The sequence below is a fragment of the Lactuca serriola genome, chromosome 8, assembly GCF_051521515.1.
Source record: "Lactuca serriola cultivar US96UC23 chromosome 8, Lser_US96UC23_V15, whole genome shotgun sequence".
Taxonomy (NCBI): domain Eukaryota; kingdom Viridiplantae; phylum Streptophyta; class Magnoliopsida; order Asterales; family Asteraceae; genus Lactuca; species Lactuca serriola.
In genome coordinates this window covers 181,921,314-181,930,393 of record NC_136415.1, presented here as the reverse complement: position 1 = coordinate 181,930,393, position 9,080 = coordinate 181,921,314, and positions in this window count along the sequence as shown.

Sequence of the window (9,080 nt, the reverse complement as noted above, 5' to 3'; positions counted from 1 at the left end):
ATGTGCTATGTATGAGATCATATGTTATGAATGACTTTATGTGCTAGGTGATATATGTATGTTATATGATTGTATAGATCGGGCCGGAGGGTCCAACGATACAGACCGGGCCGGAGGGTCCAACGATTCAGACCGGGCCAGAGGGCCCAACAAGCTATGACTGGACCAGAGGGTCCAACGAGCTATAGGACTGGAGGGTCCCGCTGAGACACATCGACCGGAGGGTCGTGCTATAGCCTTGAGTGGCGTATGTGTTGTATGTAGTATTGTGGGGAACTCACTAAGCATTTATGCTTACAGTTGTGGTGTTATGTGTTTCAGGTACTAGCGAGGACCGTGGGAAGGCGCCGGCGTGAACCGTACACACAGAGTGGATATTTGATTATGATCTTGGGAATATGTTTTGAGTAATAATAATTGTGAAATACTCTTTTGAGAATGTTTTTAAATGTAATTTTGGTTGTTGAAAAATGAAATTTTTTTTTTGAAAATTACGTTGTTACATTGTTTTTGGCGCGTCACAGCTAGCTAATAAATTAGTTTATTTTTCAAGCTTTTTTAAGTTGTCATGTTTGACAAGCTAAAAAGTAGCTCATAAGTTAGTTTTTTAAAAAGCTGCTTAGACGGGATTTTTAGGAGGGTTTTTTTTTTTTTTTTTTTTTTTTTTTTTTTTTTTAAATTCTCCAAATATACCCTTAATTAATTAAAGAAATTCATTCTTTTAAATGTCATTTTATATTTTTCAGCTAGTTTTTTCGAATAACATTTTTTATCAGCTAGTTTTTGAATTAAGAGCTTGTTTTTCAGCTATCTTTTTTAGTAACAGTTAGTTTTCAACTAGTATGTCAAACATAGTCTAAAATTAAAAGGGGTTTCAAATGACACAAACATAGGAACCTTCGTACGAGATCATCGAGCAGAGTATATGAAGCTCTATATATGATTGATATTTACTTGTTGATCTCATTTGTTCTAAAATTAAGGGGGTTTGGAATTGGTTATTTAAAACAACTTATATTTTTACTTATATTCTTATATAAATGTGATTATTAATTTATCCGATATGAAAATGAGGTTTTAAAAATATATTTGGATTATCTTATCCAATAACAAAATATAATAATTTAATAAGTTACTTTTTAGTGTCTGAAAAATTATGTTTATACATTTTTGTCTTACTAATTCTAGATTTTTGTTCACGACAAGAATTGAACATTTAACCACATGGAAAGAAATACGTTTCTTACGACACATTGATATTGCTGGAACTAAAGGCATTTTGATAGCAATTTATTTTATGTAATTTATGATAATATTTTTTATAGAAAATTAATAAGCTAACGTTTTTAATGAACATGATAGCTTATAACTAGTGATTTGGCTACTTTTAAAATTTCCACAAAAAGAATTATTAAAAGTTACCGAAAACATTATGTACAATATAGACTATAAAGCAAAAAACTACAATTACATTTAAAAAAAATTTCAAAATTTCGGTAACAATTATTGTAGAATTTCTCGTTAAATAGTTGAGGTCAAATGAGTGATTGAGTGAAAACATGAGATGGATGAATCCATGGACAATTTTATATTATGTGGTAATCATGTGTGCAACATTATAACACACTACATATTCCATTTATTAATATGATCGTTTAAAGTTTAGGATATAACACTGATATAATTGGTTATCTACATTTATGTTGCCTTTGTCCGATAGACGGAATATCTTATGAACATGATAGGGAGAGCTACATTTAAAGTGAAGTTGCCTTTAAGAATGAGCATAATTAATCTTTTCCACCCCAAAAATATGTTTTCCTTATGATGTCGATATGAATCTTTTTCACTATATGTTTTCTTTATTATGACGATAGAGAAAGTTGGAAAAGTCATTCTTGCATTCAATCACTTTATTTAGGTTTAATTATTTACACTCGAAAAAAAGATGTTTCATATATATTATTGGTTATTCTCAATTAGTTGTATATAGTAGATCTATAAACTTAATATTTATGTGTAAACATATTATTAATATCGGTTATAGTTTGTTAAATAGTAAATAGTGTCTTTTTTGTTGAATTGTTTTAGGATCTAGCATATACAATTCAAAACAACAATGAACAATCATATATACACACTTTCTTACTCATATAAATATATTCTATACAAAAGAGTGTTCTTTTATGAAAATAATATGAGGGTATAGATATTCTATTAGATAAATTATTTAATTAAACAATTTTAGTGTTTATTAAACATCTCATCGATTCTTTGAAGTTCTATTTCATGTATATTGTTAGTGATTAGGTTTTAGACCTAAGCCCTTTAGGGTTTAGCCATTAGGCTTTAGGTATTCTCTATATATTCTTATTTAATTGTCTTTTGACGATCAATCAATCTATTATCTTACATGGGATTAGAACTCTAGGTTAAAACTATGTTGCTAACCACAACCCACAACCACCGTCTTTTATATTTGGCGACCTTCTCTAATAATCATCGGAGGTGCCTTCATTATGTTTCATATTTTTCTTTTCTTCTTTTTCCCAGCTAAATAATAAAACAGTCATCAGCACCAAACTAGAGATCTTTCATCGGTTTCTTCCACTACCTCGTCTATTTCTACCTCATCCTCAGATGACCCTTGCCTTTGAGCCTTCTGCCTCCTCCTTGGTTGGCTACTTCTTCATATCTCTTTTCTGATTCAACCCCTTATGATGTGGTTGTTGTCGATCTCGCCGAAATTGGCTTCGTCTGCCGTAGCTCGAACCCTCTTTCTTTTCTGATTCAGTCTTCTCTTTTTCTACAACAGAATCACCTATGGTTGCCGCTTCTTCTCTCTTCTTCTCCGACGAGCAGTGGTGTTAGTCACCATTGTTAGATCTCTACCACCGCCGATGCCGCTATCTTCATCTAGTTTTTATGTTTTCTCCTTTTGTTTATTTTTCCAGTTTAATCGTCTCCACCAGATAAATTGCGGGGAGAGGGGGGGGGGGTGTTAGTGATTAGGGTTTAGCCATTAGGCTTTAGGTATTCTCAATATATTCTTATGTATTGATAATATACATAAGAGTATATAGAGAATACCTAAAGCCTAATGGCTAAACCCTAAAGGGCTTGGGCCTAAACCCTAATCACTAACACATATAACTAGGTTTTACACCCCACGTGATGCGGTAGAAGTGCACGAGTTGTCAAATTGGTATATCATTTAACTTTATAGACAATTATGTGTTAAAACTTAAGAAGCCAATGTGTTGTAGAGCCATAATACCTAAGTATAGGCAGAGACGGACACAAGATTTCGTACTATGTGTTGCCGGGGACACAATTTTTTACGCTATGACACAATAGTAATAAAAATAAAAAGTTCGAAAAAATATATATTGCTTCCGAGAAAAACAAGGATTGTCGGTACCATTATGGACGCCATGGTGGAATCGCCCCTGAGTAGAATATAAATATAGAATAAACATAAAAATATCATAGTTGTCCAACTTCATTTCTAAATATCATATTTATCATATATATATACCATTCTTAAATATTAAAATATCAATGATAATATCTAAAATATCTTCTATCTATAACATTATAATATTCAACAAAAAAACTACGCAATCAATACATACATTCCATGGAGAGAGATAAAAATGGAGCGATTTTTTTTTCTAAAAAAACGACATTCGGACAATTTAAAAGTAAATGTTTCATTATTATAAATATACGGATAATATGGATAAATTTTTTAATTATTATAATATTTCTAAGATATAAAAAATTATTATAAACTTTCAAAAACATTATAGATTTTTTTGTTAATATGATATTTTAAAGATTTTTAGAAGATAAACATGATATTAAAAAATTAAGTTGAACAAATATAATTAAAATATTTTTTAATGTTTAAGAAATGTATCTAGAATATGTGTATAGTGGTGAAGAAATGTATCTAGAAATGTATCAAGAATATACATATACATATATATATATATATATATATATATATATATATATATATATATATGTGTGTGTGTGTGTGTGTGTATGTGTGTGTCGATCATTTATTGAATATGAATTAAATCGAATATAATGAATTGATCTATATTAGACCATCAAAGATAGAATCGATATATAAAATTATATTCCCAATTCCAAGAGTTCGTCATTCGTCACTTCGTTCGACGATCTATATACCAAATTGTCACTTTTCGTTTTAATGCTTGTGAAAGTTTATGATTGATATAAACAGAATCTGATTATGGCATCTGGTTTTGATCGCTTATTAAACTTGGTTTTTTTTGTATAAGCTAGAGTTTATTATGTTGATAGATTGGGGGTGAGTTGGGGATGAGCCGGGGAAAAGCCCAAAATACAAAGGGGAGAAGATTTTATTCCCTGCATCCGTCGGGGATAAGGATGAGGATGGGGACAGTGTTAGATACTCGGAGATGAGGACAGGGATGCTCAACCCCGCCCCAAACCCGCCCCATTTCCATTCCTAATCTCAATGATGTATTTAATTAAATTTTATGTTGTAAAAACAAAAGGGTCGAAATGACATACTTAGATTAATACTTAATATTATACATTATAAAAAACATAGTTTATAAAGACAAAAGAAAAAAAAAAAACAGACTCTATAACGATATATATACAGGGGCGGATCCAAGGGGATCCCGGGGTAGCCCGGGATACCCCTCAAATTTTTTTCGGTAGTGTAATTTTTGTTTACGTATCCCTAAAAAAAATATACGCATCCCTCCACTTATAAACACAAACAGTTGGTTTGCTGGTTAAGGTGTTGGCTTATTCAAGCAAAGGTCTTGAGTTCTATTCTCGCTTCTTACATATTCTTTCTTTATTTTTGTTTTATTTTCCCACCTATTCTATCCCACATGTAAACTCAGCCATTTTTTTTCTATTATATAAACCTGTTATACTCATGTTTTATTTGATATCTACTTTGAGTCTCACATCGATTCAAGTATCAAAATATACTTCAACTTCATGTTTATATAACAAGACTTGAGGTTAGCTAAGGATTCGATTAAGATTTGAGTTTAAAACTGAAACCGAACCCGGGAAACCCAAGTACCCCGGGAAAAAAATTAGGTTACCCTAAAAAAATATTGGGATACCCCTTTACTTTGATCCTGGCTCCGCCAATATATATATATATATATATATATATATATATATATATATATATATATATATATATATATATATATATATATAAACGTATTTTAAATCGGAAATATGATATGTGTGATAGATGTAGGCTAAAAAGAATATATACATGACATGTTTGGTAAAAATAGCTGGTAGTGGGTAGCTTATAGCAGGTGGCAGGTAGCTTGTAGCGAGTAACATTTTGTTAAACTCTATGTGAAGTAGCATTTGGATTTGTAGCGTTTTTTTTAAACTAAATGCTAGAAACTTGTAATATCAAACGAGGCTTTCTGTTGAAAATTTAGCATTTTGTCAAACGCTAGAAGTTAGAAACTCTCAAACACTCTTAAACGTTCCGTGCCGAACACGCCCATATAAAATTAGGATCAGATGAGGACTTAAAAATTGGTGAGGATTGCAATGACAAATCTTTATCGTAAGATTGAAAAAATAAGTGGATGAAATTTATTTTTGTTTATCGTCACCATATTACGAGACGATATGACGTTTTTATAATTATATACGACATTTTGATAAATTTCGGAGAAGATTAAATGTTTAAAGGGTTAAATAGGAAAAAAAATAAATAAAAAGAGTAAATTACACGATTAGTCCCCGTGAAGGTGTTAAATTATGTGTTTAGTACATATTTTTTAAAATGAATTCAGACCACCCCTCTAATATTTTTTTTTCTTACTCCGACCGTCCTGATGGACATAAAATGACTGTGTTATCCTTTTCATTTCTTTTTTGATTTATTATTAATAATTTAAAAGATAAAACAAAAATAAGGCCCACCACCACAAATCCTCTACCTTAGCCCTATCCACACCGTTCATCTCCATCAGTTCGTATTTTATGCTGTTGAGCTATAGAGAGAGGGAAGAACATCTCCGGAGTACCAAGGGGGAATGCCACCATCATCGGAGAACTGAGAGAGAAAGAGAGAAAACAATATCGTCGACATCGCCACTTGTGCACCGTCGTCTTCGAGCCATCTCCGCAATATCCTCACTGGATCAGTTCCCGATTTGCAGGCCGGCTTACCGCCATCTCCGACATCAACATTGTCTTCTTCGTTCGACTATCACACATGTGTGCCGCCGTCACGAACCATTTAGGGTTTTCAGATCTTAACTCGGGAAAACTGCTCATCTCTCTTCTTCCTTCTCAATTCTTGACTTCGACAGGGTTGCTGGAGGTGAAAGGGGATGCTGATGGTCGAAACACTTCATCTTCTATGATGTTTGTTGGTAGGTGATGTCTAAAAAAAGTATCTGATGAACGAGATAGAGGGGAAGTGGGAGTCGTATCTGTGGGGAGTCTGATGAGGACTATCTCATGTTTATCCCTCCCTTTTCAATGACGGTGGCACTGTGCTTCTGCATTCTAGGGTTTCAACTCTACAACCATGGTGAGATTTTTTGGGCTTTTTTTGTGATTATTGCGTTTTTTTCTGGATTTTCATATTTCCGGTCGTGAGGGGTGAGAGTGACAATATCAATGGACACAAGCGGTGGTAGGTGGTCGGAGATGGTGGCCAGTAGCTAGCCGGAGATTGTAGGTCGAAGATGGTTGGCTCGTGGTGGTCGGTGGATGCGCTGGCTTCTGTTTGAATGAAGAAAGAGATAAACAAATAAATATGTAATTAGTTAAATATAACTAACAAATAAAAATAAATAAAAGAGAAATAGATAAGGACTTTTTATGTATGGAACATGACATTAGGGATGAAACGTGCAAAATTTAAATAAATAAAAGACTGAGTTAATTTTTGGGTCAAACATGTTTTTTGGCAGTTGCACGAGGCACAAATCGTGTAATTTACTCAAATGAAAAAGACCAAAAATTCGTTCCTCAAAGATTCGCTGTCAATTTATTTTTTTCTTTGAAGTTTTTATTTTTAATTTTAAGAAGTGTTAGTTTTTTTTAATAAAATATTAAACATAATATAATTCAAAATGAAATGATTTAAAAAAAAGTTATGATAGAACATTTTATGGATCAAAAAGTTATGATCATTATTTATATCTTTTATATCAAAAAAAATTGATGGATCAAAAAGTTATGATCATTAATATATTATGATCTAAAAATATTTTATGATCATTATTTATATCTTTTATGATTTAAAATATATAATGATTCAAAATTTGTTTTTTGAACAAATACTTTATTTAATTAAATATATATTTGATCCAAAATCACATGATTAAAAAATAATAAGATTCAAAATACTATGATTAAAAATAATTTGATTCAAAATATTTTGATCCAAAAATAATATGAAAGGAGAATATTATGATCTTAATGGGGTATGGGCGTCAGCCCACACAAAACCAGGCCAACCAAAGAACCTGACATAGTGAAGAGCCATAACCCACAAATAAGTATAGGTTGGTATTCAGCCCATCAATATATATCGACCATGTACACTCGGAATCATCTTACCTTCTATACATAACCTATAAAGCAATATCACAGGAAGCACGAAAAAGGCAAGCTTGTTTTATTTAAAGGGTCTTACCTATACAACCTTAGGACCAAAGAAAGGTCCAAAAGAAAAGACCACAGACTGGATAAAGCCTCAACTATAAAGATGAAGCTCGATCTCTCTCAAAGCGGTTAAGTGATCTTTAGCAGTTTTACTCAAATCCAGATCCAAAATATGACATCTAACTTAGGCATCGGAGTGTAGTGCTGGGGTTCACTACTCGGTAAGAATTTCTAACCTAGCTTTGTAAATTCTGTGCAACATGATATCTGGAGTGCTCATTGGAGTAAGCCCACACCCGGGTGGCCAGCAATGCTCCAAGATCTCATGTGGCAACATTAGCGCCATCTGTCTATAGTCATGCAAGACAAGAAACACACCTCGCGCCCTTAGTTTGAAATAGCTTTTAGCCAAATCAACCTAATCCCTGCATTTACACTAGGTAGTATAACATCTCCAACTACTGGACCTTTCATAGCATCCTCATCCCAACAATCCACACCAACTACTACCCAGCCAAATGTTGAACCTGAGGCAGATGTAAACAAACAAACAGTAGGAAAAACTAAGAAGCCTCGACAAGCAATTTCAGTCATAATGGAAACGGATAGTAGTTCAAGAACGGTTGGGAGAAATATGTATGGGAGACCTAAAAGACCAACCCCTATAAACAACGACCCAACGATGCAAAAATTACCATCTTTGTTACAACAACACCTAACAAATACCACAATTACCCAGTAGAACAAACCACCATACATACCATTTCCATCACCATCTCGTACACACATTACCAACCATATTGGTCTCCTCAAAATCAGCCAACGTATGCTTTACAACCCTCAACTGGAGGTCAATCAATGCCACATCTGCAACAAACCACACGATTGGAAAATAACAATAGACAAAAATAATACAAATGGAGATTCAAGCAGTTGACTGGTCTTGAGGTCAAACAAATCACCCCTCGTAAGAACTATACGCGAGTACCAACTACCAGTCAGAGTGAATATACCAGAAACCACAAAGTATGATGGTATGGGAGATCCAGATGACCATATTGAAAACTATAGATAGACAATGGATGCTTACTATCTGGACAAAAAATATTGGTGCATTTTCTTCCTGACTACTCTATCCGATGCAACACGATTAGTGTACAACAACTTACTAGCAGATAGCATACACGACTTCAAACAACTTAGGAAATAATTCATGGGACGTTTCATCCAACAAAGGAGATACACGACGGATGCAAAATATATCTTTAGGTGTAGGCAATCAGAAGACGAACATTTAAGTTCCTTTGATCGAAGATTCAACAAATCCACACTTAGCACACTAAAGAAAAAAGATAACATGGTGATTGATACATTCACATATGGATTGCGCTCGGGAAATCTATTAA